At 39.7% G+C, this 19,972-nt stretch overlaps 1 protein-coding gene across 1 annotated transcript in view; it reads left to right on the forward strand.

Annotated features, from left to right (window-relative positions):
- The window catches only part of sphkap (SPHK1 interactor, AKAP domain containing), a 439,339-nt gene that overhangs the window by 182,910 nt on the left and 236,457 nt on the right, over window positions 1–19,972 (forward strand). The gene's annotated exons all lie outside the window — the stretch shown is intronic.

Genomic DNA, 19,972 nt, shown 5'->3' on the forward strand with positions numbered 1-19,972 from the left:
CACCAACAACACGAACAGCAACACCAATAACATCATCAACATCACCACCAACAACAACAACACGAACAGCAACACCAATAACATCATCAACATCACCACCAACAACATGAACAGCAACACCAATAACATCACCAACATCACCAACAACAACAACACGAACAGCAACACCAATAACATCATCAACATCACCAACAACAACAACACGAACAGCAACACCAATAACATCATCAACATCACCAACAACAACATGAACAGCAACACCAATAACATCACCAACATCACCAACAACAACAACACGAACAGCAACACCAATAACATCATCAACATCACCAACAACAACAACACGAACAGCAACACCAATAACATCATCAACATCACCAACAACAACAACATGAACAGCAACACCAATAACATCATCAACATCACCAACAACAACAACATGAACAGCAACACCAATAACATCATCAACATCACCAACAACAACAACATGAACAGCAACACCAATAACATCATCAACATCACCACCAACACCACGAACAGCAACACCAATAACATCATCAACAACACCAACAACAACAACATGAACAGCAACACCAATAACATCATCAACAACACCACCAACAACAACACGAACAGCAACACCAATAACATCATCAACGACACCAACAACAACAACATGAACAGCAACACCAATAACATAATCAACATCACCAACAACAACAACATGAACAGCAACACCAATAACATCATCAACATCACCAACAACAACACGAACAGCAACACCAATAACATCATCAACAACACCAACAACAACAACACGAACAGCAACACCAATAACATCATCAACATCACCAACAACAACAACACGAACAGCAACACCAATAACATCACCAACATCACCAACAACAACAACACGAACAGCAACACCAATAACATCATCAACATCACCAACAACAACAACATGAACAGCAACACCAATAACATCATCAACATCACCAACAACAACAACATGAACAGCAACACCAATAACATCACCAACATCACCAACAACAACAACATGAACAGCAACACCAATAACATCATCAACAACACCAACAACAACAACACGAACAGCAACACCAATAACATCATCAACATCACCAACAACAACAACATGAACAGCAACACCAATAACATCACCAACATCACCAACATCAACATGAACAGCAACACCAATAACATCATCAACATCACCAACAACAACACGAACAGCAACACCAATAACATCATCAACATCACCAACAACAACAACATGAACAGCAACACCAATAACATCATCAACATCACCAACAACAACAACATGAACAGCAACACCAATAACATCATCAACATCACCAACAACAACATGAACAGCAACACCAATAACATCATCAACATCACCAACAACAACAACATGAACAGCAACACCAATAACATCATCAACATCACCACCAACAACAACAACATGAACAGCAACACCAATAACATCATTAACATCACCAACAACAACAACACGAACAGCAACACCAATAACATCATCAACATCACCAACAACAACAACACGAACAGCAACACCAATAACATCATCAACATCACCAACAACAACACGAACAGCAACACCAATAACATCATCAACAACACCAACACCAACACCAACAACAACACCAACAACACCAACAACAACATGAACAGCAACACCAATAACATCATCAACAACACCACCAACAACAACATGAACAGCAACACCAATAACATCATCAACACCAACAACAACACCAACAACACCAACAACACCAACACCAACACCAACAACAACACCAACAACACCAACAACACCAACACGAACAGCAACACCAATAACATCATCAACACCAACAACAACACCAACAACACCAACAACAACAACAGCAACAACACCAACAACACCAACACCAACACCAACAACACCAACAACACCAACACCAACAACACCAACAACAACACCAACAACAACAACACCAACAACAACAACAACACCAACACCAACAACAACACCACCAAAACCAACAACAACACCAACAACACCAACAACACCAACACCAACAACACCAACAACACCAACACCAACAACACCAACAACAACACCAACAACACCAACAACAACACCAACAACACCAACACCAACAACACCAACACCAACACCAACAACACCAACAACACCAACACCAACAACACCAACACCAACAACACCAACACCAACAACACAAACAACACCAACAACACCAACACCAACACCAACAACACCAACACCAACAACACCAACACCAACACCAACAACAACAACAACACCAACAACAACACCAACACCAACAACACCAACACCAACAACACCAACAACAACACCAACAACACCAACAACAACAACACCAACAACACCAACACCAACACCATCAACACCAACAAAACCAACAACACCAACACCAACACCAACAACACCAACACCAACAACACCAACACCAACAACACCAACACCAACAACACCAACAACACCAACACCAACAACACCAACACCAACAACACCAACAACACCAACACCAACATCACCATCAACACCAACACCAACAACAACACCAACAACACCAACAACACCAACACCAACATCACCATCAACACCAACACCAACAACAACACCAACAACACCAACAACAACACGAACAGCAACACCAATAACATCATCAACATCACTAACAACAACACGAACAGCAACACCAATAACATCACCAACATCACCAACAATAACAACATGAACAGCAACACCAATAACATCATCAACATCACCAACAACAACATGAACAGCAACACCAATAACATCATCAACATCACCAACAACAACAACATGAACAGCAACACCAATAACATCATCAACATCACCACCAACAACACGAACAGCAACACCAATAACATCATCAACATCACCACCAACAACAACAACACGAACAGCAACACCAATAACATCATCAACATCACCACCAACAACATGAACAGCAACACCAATAACATCACCAACATCACCAACAACAACAACACGAACAGCAACACCAATAACATCATCAACATCACCAACAACAACAACACGAACAGCAACACCAATAACATCATCAACATCACCAACAACAACATGAACAGCAACACCAATAACATCACCAACATCACCAACAACAACAACACGAACAGCAACACCAATAACATCATCAACATCACCAACAACAACAACACGAACAGCAACACCAATAACATCATCAACATCACCAACAACAACAACATGAACAGCAACACCAATAACATCATCAACATCACCAACAACAACAACATGAAGAGCAACACCAATAACATCATCAACATCACCAACAACAACAACATGAACAGCAACACCAATAACATCATCAACATCACCACCAACACCACGAACAGCAACACCAATAACATCATCAACAACACCAACAACAACAACATGAACAGCAACACCAATAACATCATCAACAACACCACCAACAACAACACGAACAGCAACACCAATAACATCATCAACGACACCAACAACAACAACATGAACAGCAACACCAATAACATCATCAACATCACCAACAACAACAACATGAACAGCAACACCAATAACATCATCAACATCACCAACAACAACACGAACAGCAACACCAATAACATCATCAACAACACCAACAACAACAACACGAACAGCAACACCAATAACATCATCAACATCACCAACAACAACAACACGAACAGCAACACCAATAACATCACCAACATCACCAACAACAACAACACGAACAGCAACACCAATAACATCATCAACATCACCAACAACAACAACATGAACAGCAACACCAATAACATCATCAACATCACCAACAACAACAACATGAACAGCAACACCAATAACATCACCAACATCACCAACAACAACAACATGAACAGCAACACCAATAACATCATCAACAACACCAACAACAACAACACGAACAGCAACACCAATAACATCATCAACATCACCAACAACAACAACATGAACAGCAACACCAATAACATCACCAACATCACCAACAACAACATGAACAGCAACACCAATAACATCATCAACATCACCAACAACAACACGAACAGCAACACCAATAACATCATCAACATCACCACCAACAACACCACGAACAGCAACACCAATAACATCATCAACATCACCAACAACAACAACATGAACAGCAACACCAATAACATCATCAACATCACCAACAACAACACCACGAACAGCAACACCAATAACATCATCAACATCACCAACAACAACAACATGAACAGCAACACCAATAACATCAACAACATCACCAACAACAACACGAACAGCAACACCAATAACATCATCAACATCACCACCAACAACAACACGAACAGCAACACCAATAACATCATCAACATCACCACCAACAACAACATGAACAGCAACACCAATAACATCATCAACATCACCAACAACAACAACACGAACAGCAACACCAATAACATCATCAACATCACCAACAACAACAACATGAACAGCAACACCAATAACATCATCAACATCACCAACAACAACAACATGAACAGCAACACCAATAACATCATCAACATCACCAACAACAACATGAACAGCAACACCAATAACATCATCAACATCACCAACAACAACAACATGAACAGCAACACCAATAACATCATCAACATCACCACCAACAACAACAACATGAACAGCAACACCAATAACATCATTAACATCACCAACAACAACAACACGAACAGCAACACCAATAACATCATCAACATCACCAACAACAACAACACGAACAGCAACACCAATAACATCATCAACATCACCAACAACAACACGAACAGCAACACCAATAACATCATCAACAACACCAACACCAACACCAACAACAACACCAACAACACCAACAACAACATGAACAGCAACACCAATAACATCATCAACAACACCACCAACAACAACATGAACAGCAACACCAATAACATCATCAACACCAACAACAACACCAACAACACCAACAACACCAACACCAACACCAACAACAACACCAACAACACCAACAACACCAACACGAACAGCAACACCAATAACATCATCAACACCAACAACAACACCAACAACACCAACAACAACAACAGCAACAACACCAACAACACCAACACCAACACCAACAACACCAACAACACCAACACCAACAACACCAACAACAACACCAACAACAACAACACCAACAACAACAACAACACCAACACCAACAACAACACCACCAAAACCAACAACAACACCAACAACACCAACAACACCAACACCAACAACACCAACAACACCAACACCAACAACACCAACAACAACACCAACAACACCAACAACAACACCAACAACACCAACACCAACAACACCAACACCAACACCAACAACACCAACAACACCAACACCAACAACACCAACACCAACAACACCAACACCAACAACACAAACAACACCAACAACACCAACACCAACACCAACAACACCAACACCAACAACACCAACACCAACACCAACAACAACAACAACACCAACAACAACACCAACACCAACAACACCAACACCAACAACACCAACAACAACACCAACAACACCAACAACAACAACACCAACAACACCAACACCAACACCATCAACACCAACAACACCAACAACACCAACACCAACACCAACAACACCAACACCAACAACACCAACACCAACAACACCAACACCAACAACACCAACAACACCAACACCAACAACACCAACACCAACAACACCAACAACACCAACACCAACATCACCATCAACACCAACACCAACAACAACACCAACAACACCAACAACACCAACACCAACATCACCATCAACACCAACACCAACAACAACACCAACAACACCAACAACAACACGAACAGCAACACCAATAACATCATCAACATCACTAACAACAACACGAACAGCAACACCAATAACATCACCAACATCACCAACAACAACAACATGAACAGCAACACCAATAACATCATCAACATCACCAACAACAACATGAACAGCAACACCAATAACATCATCAACATCACCAACAACAACAACATGAACAGCAACACCAATAACATCATCAACATCACCACCAACAACACGAACAGCAACACCAATAACATCATCAACATCACCACCAACAACAACAACACGAACAGCAACACCAATAACATCATCAACATCACCACCAACAACATGAACAGCAACACCAATAACATCACCAACATCACCAACAACAACAACACGAACAGCAACACCAATAACATCATCAACATCACCAACAACAACAACACGAACAGCAACACCAATAACATCATCAACATCACCAACAACAACATGAACAGCAACACCAATAACATCACCAACATCACCAACAACAACAACACGAACAGCAACACCAATAACATCACCAACATCACCAACAACAACAACATGAACAGCAACACCAATAACATCATCAACATCACCAACAACAACAACACGAACAGCAACACCAATAACATCATCAACATCACCACCAACAACAACACGAACAGCAACACCAATAACATCATCAACAACACCAACAACAACAACACGAACAGCAACACCAATAACATCATCAACATCACCAACAACAACAACATGAACACCAACACCAATAACATCATCAACATCACCACCAACAACAACATGAACAGCAACACCAATAACATCATCAACAACATCACCAACAACAACATGAACAGCAACACCAATAACATCATCAACATCACCAACAACAACAACATGAACAGGAACACCAATAACATCATCAACACCACCAACAACAACAACATGAACAGCAACACCAATAACATCGTCAACACCACCAACAACAACAACACGAACAGCAACACCAATAACATCATCAACATCACCAACAACAACAAAATGAACAGCAACACCAATAACATCATCAACATCACCAACAACAACAACACGAACAGCAACACCAATAACATCATCAACATCACCAACAACAACAACACGAACAGCTACATCAATAACATCATCAACAACACCACCAACAACAACAACATGAACAGCAACACCATTAACATCATCAACACCACCAACAACAACAACATGAACAGCAACACCAATAACATCATCAACAACACCAACAACAACAACATGAACAGCAACACCAATAACATCATCAACATCACCAACAACAACAACATGAACAGCAACACCAATAACATCATCAACATCACCACCAACAACAACATGAACAGCAACACCAATAACATCATCAACATCACCACCAACAACATGAACAGCAACACCAATAACATCATCAACACCAACAACAACAACATGAACAGCAACACCAATAACATCATCAACATCACCACCAACAACAACACGAACAGCAACACCAATAACATCATCAACATCACCAACAACAACAACATGAACAGCAACACCAATAACATCTTCAACATCACCAACAACAACACGAACAGCAACACCAATAACATCATCAACATCACCAACAACAACACGAACAGCAACACCAATAACATCATCAACATCACCAACAACAACAACATGAACAGCAACACCAATAACATCTTCAACATCACCAACAACAACACGAACAGCAACAGCAATAACATCATCAACATCACCACCAACAACAACACGAACAGCAACACCAATAACATCATCAACATCACCAACAACAACAACATGAACAGCAACACCAATAACATCTTCAACATCACCAACAACAACACGAACAGCAACACCAATAACATCATCAACACCAGCAACAACAACATGAACAGCAACACCAATAACATCATCAACATCACCACCAACAACAACACGAACAGCAACACCAATAACATCATCAACATCACCAACAACAACATGAACAGCAACACCAATAACATCATCAACATCACCAACAACAACACGAACAGCAACACCAATAACATCATCAACATCACCAACAACAACATGAACAGCAACACCAATAACATCTTCAACATCACCAACAACAACATGAACAGCAACACCAATAACATCATCAACATCACCAACAACAACATGAACAGCAACACCAATAACATCTTCAACATCACCAACAACAACACGAACAGCAACACCAATAACATCATCAACATCACCACCAACAACAACATGAACAGCAACACCAATAACATCATTAACATCACCAACAACAACAACATGAACAGCAACACCAATAACATCATCAACATCACCAACAACAACACGAACAGCAACACCAATAACATCATCAACAACACCAACAACAACAACACGAACAGCAACACCAATAACATCATCAACATCACCAACAACAACAACACGAACAGCAACACCAATAACATCAACAACATCACCAACAACAACACGAACAGCAACACCAATAACATCATCAACATCACCAACAACAACAACACGAACAGCAACACCAATAACATCATCAACATCACCAACAACAACAACACGAACAGCAACACCAATAACATCATCAACATCACCAACAACAACAACACGAACAGCAACACCAATAACATCAACAACATCACCAACAACAACACGAACAGCAACACCAATAACATCATCAACATCACCAACAACAACAACACGAACAGCAACACCAATAACATCATCAACATCACCACCAACAACATGAACAGCAACACCAATAACATCATCAACATCACCAACAACAACATGAACAGCAACACCAATAACATCATCAACATCACCACCAACAACATGAACAGCAACACCAATAACATCATCAACATCACCAACAACAACAACACGAACAGCAACACCAATAACATCAACAACATCACCAACAACAACAACATGAACAGCAACACCAATAACATCATCAACATCACCAACAACAACAACATGAACAGCAACACCAATAACATCATCAACATCACGAACAACAACATGAACAGCAACACCAATAACATCATCAACATCACCAACAACAACATGAACAGCAACACCAATAACATCATCAACATCACCAACAACAACAACATGAACAGCAACACCAATAACATCATCAACATCACCAACAACAACAACACGAACAGCAACACCAATAACATCAACAACATCACCAACAACAACAACATGAACAGCAACACCAATAACATCTTCAACATCACCAACAACAACACGAACAGCAACAGCAATAACATCATCAACATCACCAACAACAACAACATGAACAGCAACACCAATAACATCTTCAACATCACCACCAACAACAACACGAACAGCAACACCAATAACATCATCAACATCACCAACAACAACAACATGAACAGCAACACCAATAACATCTTCAACATCACCAACAACAACACGAACAGCAACACCAATAACATCATCAACATCACCAACAACAACAACATGAACAGCAACACCAATAACATCATCAACATCACCAACAACAACAACATGAACAGCAACACCAATAACATCTTCAACATCACCAACAACAACACGAACAGCAACAGCAATAACATCATCAACATCACCACCAACAACAACACGAACAGCAACACCAATAACATCATCAACATCACCAACAACAACAACATGAACAGCAACACCAATAACATCTTCAACATCACCAACAACAACACGAACAGCAACACCAATAACATCATCAACACCAACAACAACAACATGAACAGCAACACCAATAACATCATCAACATCACCACCAACAACAACACGAACAGCAACACCAATAACATCATCAACATCACCAACAACAACATGAACAGCAACACCAATAACATCATCAACATCACCACAAACAACACGAACAGCAACACCAATAACATCATCAACATCACCAACAACAACATGAACAGCAACACCAATAACATCATCAACATCACCAACAACAACAACACGAACAGCAACACCAATAACATCATCAACATCACCAACAACAACATGAACAGCAACACCAATAACATCATCAACATCACCAACAACAACAACATGAACAGCAACACCAATAACATCATCAACATCACCAACAACAACATGAACAGCAACACCAATAACATCTTCAACATCACCAACAACAACATGAACAACAACACCAATAACATCTTCAACATCACCAACAACAACACGAACAGCAACACCAATAACATCATCAACATCACCAACAACAACATGAACAGCAACACCAATAACATCTTCAACATCACCAACAACAACACGAACAGCAACACCAATAACATCATCAACATCACCACCAACAACAACATCAACAGCAACACCAATAACATCATTAACATCACCAACAACAACAACATGAACAGCAACACCAATAACATCATCAACATCACCACCAACACCACGAACAGCAACACCAATAACATCATCAACAACACCAACAACAACAACATGAACAGCAACACCAATAACATCATCAACAACACCACCAACAACAACACGAACAGCAACACCAATAACATCATCAACATCACCAACAACAACAACATGAACAGCAACACCAATAACATCATCAACATCACCAACAACAACACGAACAGCAACACCAATAACATCATCAACAACACCAACAACAACAACACGAACAGCAACACCAATAACATCATCAACATCACCAACAACAACAACACGAACAGCAACACCAATAACATCATCAACATCACCAACAACAACAACACGAACAGCAACACCAATAACATCACCAACATCACCAACAACAACAACATGAACAGCAACACCAATAACATCATCAACAACACCAACAACAACAACACGAACAGCAACACCAATAACATCATCAACATCACCAACAACAACAACATGAACAGCAACACCAATAACATCACCAACATCACCACCAACAACAACACGAACAGCAACACCAATAACATCATCAACATCACCAACAACAACAACACGAACAGCAACACCAATAACATCACCAACATCACCAACAACAACACGAACAGCAACACCAATAACATCATCAACAACACCAACAACAACAACATGAACAGCAACACCAATAACATCATCAACATCACCAACAACAACAACACGAACAGCAACACCAATAACATCACCAACATCACCAACAACAACACGAACAGCAACACCAATAACATCATCAACATCACCAACAACAACACGAACAGCAACACCAATAACATCATCAACATCACCACCAACAACACCACGAACAGCAACACCAATAACATCATCAACATCACCAACAACAACAACATGAACAGCAACACCAATAACATCATCAACATCACCAACAACAACACCACGAACAGCAACACCAATAACATCATCAACATCACCAACAACAACAACATGAACAGCAACACCAATAACATCATCAACATCACCACCAACAACAACACGAACAGCAACACCAATAACATCATCAACATCACCACCAACAACAACATGAACAGCAACACCAATAACATCATCAACATCACCAACAACAACAACACGAACAGCAACACCAATAACATCATCCACATCACCAACAACAACAACACGAACAGCAACACCAATAACATCAACAACATCACCAACAACAACAACATGAACAGCAACACCAATAACATCATCAACATCACCAACAACAACAACATGAACAGCAACACCAATAACATCATCAACATCACCACCAACAACATGAACAGCAACACCAATAACATCATCAACATCACCAACAACAACAACATGAACAGCAACACCAATAACATCATGAACATCACCAACAACAACAACACGAACAGCAACACCAATAACATCAACAACATCACCAACAACAACAACATGAACAGCAACACCAATAACATCTTCAACATCACCAACAACAACACGAACAGCAACAGCAATAACATCATCAACATCACCAACAACAACAACATGAACAGCAACACCAATAACATCTTCAACATCACCACCAACAACAACACGAACAGCAACACCAATAACATCATCAACATCACCAACAACAACAACATGAACAGCAACACCAATAACATCTTCAACATCACCAACAACAACACGAACAGCAACACCAATAACATCATCAACATCACCAACAACAACAACATGAACAGCAACACCAATAACATCATCAACATCACCAACAACAACAACATGAACAGCAACACCAATAACATCTTCAACATCACCAACAACAAGACGAACAGCAACAGCAATAACATCATCAACATCACCAACAACAACAACACGAACAGCAACACCAATAACATCACCAACATCACCAACAACAACAACACGAACAGCAACACCAATAACATCATCAACATCACCAACAACAACAACACGAACAGCAACACCAATAACATCACCAACATCACCACCAACAACAACACGAACAGCAACACCAATAACATCATCAACATCACCAACAACAACAACATGAACAGCAACACCAATAACATCTTCAACATCACCAACAACAACACGAACAGCAACACCAATAACATCATCAACACCAACAACAACAACATGAACAGCAACACCAATAACATCATCAACATCACCACCAACAACAACACGAACAGCAACACCAATAACATCATCAACATCACCAACAACAACATGAACAGCAACACCAATAACATCATCAACATCACCACAAACAACACGAACAGCAACACCAATAACATCATCAACATCACCAACAACAACATGAACAGCAACACCAATAACATCTTCAACATCACCAACAACAACATGAACAACAACACCAATAACATCTTCAACATCACCAACAACAACACGAACAGCAACACCAATAACATCATCAACATCACCAACAACAACATGAACAGCAACACCAATAACATCTTCAACATCACCAACAACAACACGAACAGCAACACCAATAACATCATCAACATCACCACCAACAACAACATGAACAGCAACACCAATAACATCATTAACATCACCAACAACAACAACATGAACAGCAACACCAATAACATCATCAACAACACCAACAACAACAACATGAACAGCAACACCAATAACATCATCAACAACACCAACAACAACAACATGAACAGCAACACCAATAACATCATCAACACCAACAACAACAACATGAACAGCAACACCAATAACATCATCAACATCACCACCAACAACAACATGAACAGCAACACCAATAACATCATCAACATCACCACCAACAACAACATGAACAGCAACACCAATAACATCATCAACATCACCAACAACAACAACACGAACAGCAACACCAATAACATCATCAACACCAACAACAACAACATGAACAGCAACACCAATAACATCATCAACATCACCAACAACAACAACATGAACAGCAACACCAATAACATCATCAACATCACCACCAACAACAACATGAACAGCAACACCAATAACATCATCAACATCACCAACAACAACAACACGAACAGCAACACCAATAACATCATCAACACCAACAACAACAACACGAACAGCAACACCAATAACATCATCAACATCACCAACAACAACAACACGAACAGCAACACCAATAACATCATCAACATCACCAACAACAACACGAACAGCAACACCAATAACATCATCAACATCACCAACAACAACAACATGAACAGCAACACCAATAACATCTTCAACATCACCACCAACAACAACATGAACAGCAACACCAATAACATCTTCAACATCACCAACAACAACAACATGAACAGCAACACCAATAACATCATCAACACCACCAACAATAACAACATGAACAGCAACACCAATAACATCATCAACATCACCAACAACAACACGAACAGCAACACCAATAACATCATCAACAACACCAACAACAACACGAACAGCAACACCAATAACATCATCAACATCACCAACAACAACAACATGAACAGCAACACCAATAACATCATCAACATCACCAACAACAACAACATGAACAGCAACACCAATAACATCTTCAACATCACCACCAACAACAACATGAACAGCAACACCAATAACATCATCAACATCACCAACAACAACAACATGAACAGCAACACCAATAACATTACCAACATCACCACCAACAACAACACGAACAGCAACACCAATAACATCTTCAACATCACCAACAACAACAACATGAACAGCAACACCAATAACATCATCAACATCACCAACAACAACACGAACAGCAACACCAATAACATCATCAACATCACCAACAACAACACGAACAGCAACACCAATAACATCATCAACATCACCAACAACAACACGAACAGCAACACCAATAACATCATCAACATCACCACCAACAACAACATGAACAGCAACACCAATAACATCATCAACACCACCAACAACAACAACACGAACAGCAACACCAATAACATCATCAACATCACCAACAACAACAACACGAACAGCAACACCAATAACATCATCAACATCACCAACAACAACAACACGAACAGCAACACCAATAACATCATCAACATCACCAACAACAACAACACGAACAGCAACACCAATAACATCATCAACAACACCAACAACAACATGAACAGCAACACCAATAACATCATCAACAACACCAACAACAACAACACGAACAGCAACACCAATAACATCAACAACATCACCAACAACAACAACACGAACAGCAACACCAATAACATCATCAACAACACCACCAACAACAACAACATGAACAGCAACACCAATAACATCACCAACATCACCAACAACAACAACACGAACAGCAACACCAATAACATCATCAACATCACCAACAACAACAACATGAACAGCAACACCAATAACATCATCAACATCACCAACAACAACACGAACAGCAACACCAATAACATCATCAACAACACCAACAACAACAACACGAACAGCAACTCCAATAACATCATCAACATCACCAACAACAACAACATGAACAGCAACACCAATAACATCATCAACATCACCAACAACAACAACATGAACAGCAACACCAATAACATCTTCAACATCACCACCAACAACAACACGAACAGCAACACCAATAACATCATCAACATCACCAACAACAACACGAAAAGCAACACCAATAACATCATCAACATCACCAACAACAACACGAACAGCAACACCAATAACATCATCAACATCACCAACAACAACAACATGAACAGCAACACCAATAACATCATCAACATCACCAACAACAACAACATGAACAGCAACACCAATAACATCATCAACATCACCAACAACAACAACATGAACAGCAACACCAATAACATCATCAACATCACCACCAACAACAACATGAACAGCAACACCAATAACATCATCAACATCACCAACAACAACAACATGAACAGCAACACCAATAACATCATCAACATCACCAACAACAACATGAACAGCAACACCAATAACATCATCAACATCACCAACAACAACACGAACAGCAACACCAATAACATCACCAACATCACCAACAACAACACGAACAGCAACACCAATAACATCATCAACATCACCAACAACAACAACATGCACAGCAACACCAATAACATCACCAACATCACCAACAACAACACGAACAGCAACACCAATAACATCACCAACATCATCAACAACAACACGAACAGCAACACCAATAACATCATCAACATCACCAACAACAACACGAACAGCAACACCAATAACATCATCAACATCACCACCAACAATAACATGAACAGCAACACCAATAACATCATCAACATCACCAACAACAACAACACGAACAGCAACACCAATAACATCATCAACATCACCAACAACAACAACATGAACAGCAACACCAATAACATCACCAACAACAACATGAACAGCAACACCAATAACATCATCAACAACACCAACAACAACATGAACAGCAACACCAATAACATCATCAACAACACCAACAACAACACGAACAGCAACACCAATAACATCATCAACATCACCAACAACAACAACATGAACAGCAACACCAATAACATCATCAACATCACCACCAACAACAACATGAACAGCAACACCAATAACATCATCAACATCACCAACAACAACACGAACAGCAACACCAATAACATCATCAACATCACCAACAACAACAACATGAACAGCAACACCAATAACATCATCAACATCACCAACAACAACACCATGAACAGCAACACCAATAACATCATCAACATCACCAACAACAACAACATGAACAGCAACACCAATAACATCATCAACATCACCAACAACAACAACATGAACAGCAACACCAATAACATCATCAACATCACCAACAACAACAACACGAACAGCAACACCAATAACATCACCAACATCACCACCAACAACAACACGAACAGCAACACCAATAACATCATCAACATCACCAACAACAACAACATGAACAGCAACACCAATAACATCATCAACATCACCAACAACAACAACACGAACAGCAACACCAATAACATCATCAACAACACCAACAACAACAACACGAACAGCAACACCAATAACATCATCAACATCACCAACAACAACAACATGAACAGCAACACCAATAACATCACCAACATCACCAACAACAACACGAACAGCAACACCAATAACATCATCAACATCACCAACAACAACACGAACAGCAACACCAATAACATCATCAACATCACCACCAACAACAACATGAACAGCAACACCAATAACATCATCAACATCACCAACAACAACAACACGAACAGCAACACCAATAACATCACCAACATCACCACCAACAACAACACGAACAGCAACACCAATAACATCTTCAACATCACCAACAACAGCAACATGAACAGCAACACCAATAACATCATCAACATCACCAACAACAACACGAACAGCAACACCAATAACATCATCAACATCACCAACAACAACAACACGAACAGCAACACCAATAACATCTTCAACATCACCAACAACAACAACATGAACAGCAACACCAATAACATCTTCAACATCACCACCAACAACAACACGAACAGCAACACCAATAACATCATCAACAACACCACCAACAACAACACGAACAGCAACACCAATAACATCTTCAACATCACCACCAACAACAACATGAACAGCAACACCAATAACATCATCAACAACACCAACAACAACATGAACAGCAACACCAAGAACATCATCAACAACACCAACAACAACATGAACAGCAACACCAATAACATCATCAACAACACCAACAACAACAACACAAACAGCAACACCAATAACATCATCAACAACACCAACAACAACAACACGAACAGCAACACCAATAACATCATCAACATCACCAACAACAACAAAATGAACAGCAACACCAATAACATCATCAACATCACCAACAACAACAACATGAACAGCAACACCAATAACATCATCAACATCACCAACAACAGCAACATGCACAGCAACACCAATAACATCACCAACATCACCAACAACAACACGAACAGCAACACCAATAACATCATCAACATCACCAACAACAACAACACGAACAGCAACACCAATAACATCATCAACAACACCACCAACAACAACACGAACAGCAACACCAATAACATCATCAACATCACCAACAACAACACCACGAACAGCAACACCAATAACATCATCAACACCACCAACAACAACACCAACAACACCAATAACATCATCAACATCACCAACAACAACAACATGAACAGCAACACCAATAACATCATCAACATCACCAACAACAACAACATGAACAGCAACAACAATAACATCATCAACATCACCAACAACAACACGAACAGCAACACCAATAACATCATCAACATCACCAACAACAACAACATGAACAGCAACACCAATAACATCTTCAACATCACCAACAACAACAACATGAACAGCAACACCAATAACATCATCAATATCACCAACAACAACAACACGAACAGCAACACCAATAACATCATCAACATCACCAACAACAACAACATGAACAGCAACACCAATAACATCATCAACATCACCAACAACAACAACACGAACAGCAACACCAATAACATCTTCAACATCACCACCAACAACAACACGAACAGCAACACCAATAACATCTTCAACATCACCAACAACAACAACATGAACAGCAACACCAATAACATCATCAACATCACCACCAACAACACGAACAGCAACACCAATAACATCATCAACAACACCAACAACAACAACACGAACAGCAACACCAATAACATCATCAACATCACCAACAACAACACGAACAGCAACACCAATAACATCATCAACATCACCAACAACAACAACATGAACAGCAACACCAATAACATCATCAACATCACCAACAACAACAACACGAACAGCAACACCAATAACATCATCAACATCACCAACAACAACACGAACAGCAACACCAATAACATCATCAACATCACCAACAACAACATGAACAGCAACACCAATAACATCATCAACATCACCAACAACAACACGAACAGCAACACCAATAACATCATCAACATCACCAACAACAACATGAACAGCAACACCAATAACATCATCAACATCACCAACAACAACAACATGAACAGCAACACCAATAACATCACCAACATCACCAACAACAACACGAACAGCAACACCAATAACATCACCAACATCACCACCAACAACATGAACAGCAACACCAATAACATCACCAACATCACCAACAACAACATGAACAGCAACACCAATAACATCATCAACATCACCAACAACAACAACATGAACAGCAACACCAATAACATCATCAACATCACCAACAACAACAACATGAACAGCAACACCAATAACATCATCAACACCAACAACAACAACACGAACAGCAACACCAATAACATCAACAACATCACCAACAACAACACGAACAGCAACACCAATAACATCATCAACATCACCAACAACAACAACACGAACAGCAACACCAATAACATCATCAACAACACCACCAACAACAACATGAACAGCAACACCAATAACATCATCAACATCACCACCAACAACAACATGAACAGCCACACCAATAACATCATCAACAACACCAACAACAACACGAACAGCAACACCAATAACATCATCAACATCACCAACAACAACAACACGAACAGCAACACCAATAACATCATCAACATCACCAACAACAACATGAACAGCAACACCAATAACATCACCAACATCACCAACAACAACAACATGAACAGCAACACCAATAACATCATCAACATCACCAACAACAACAACATGAACAGCAACACCAATAACATCATCAACAACACCAACAACAACATGAACAGCAACACCAATAACATCATCAACATCACCAACAACAACAACATGAACAGCAACACCAATAACATCACCAACATCACCACCAACAACACGAACAGCAACACCAATAACATCACCAACATCACCAACAACAACAACATGAACAGCAACACCAATAACATCATCAACAACACCAACAACAACATGAACAGCAACAGCAATAACATCATCAACATCACCAACAACAACAACATGAACAGCAACACCAATAACATCATCAACATCACCACCAACAACAACATGAACAGCAACACCAATAACATCATCAACATCACCAACAACAACAACATGAACAGCAACACCAAT

The sequence above is a fragment of the Stegostoma tigrinum genome, chromosome 14 (genome assembly GCF_030684315.1).
Source record: "Stegostoma tigrinum isolate sSteTig4 chromosome 14, sSteTig4.hap1, whole genome shotgun sequence".
NCBI classification, from domain to species: Eukaryota; Metazoa; Chordata; class Chondrichthyes; order Orectolobiformes; family Stegostomatidae; genus Stegostoma; species Stegostoma tigrinum.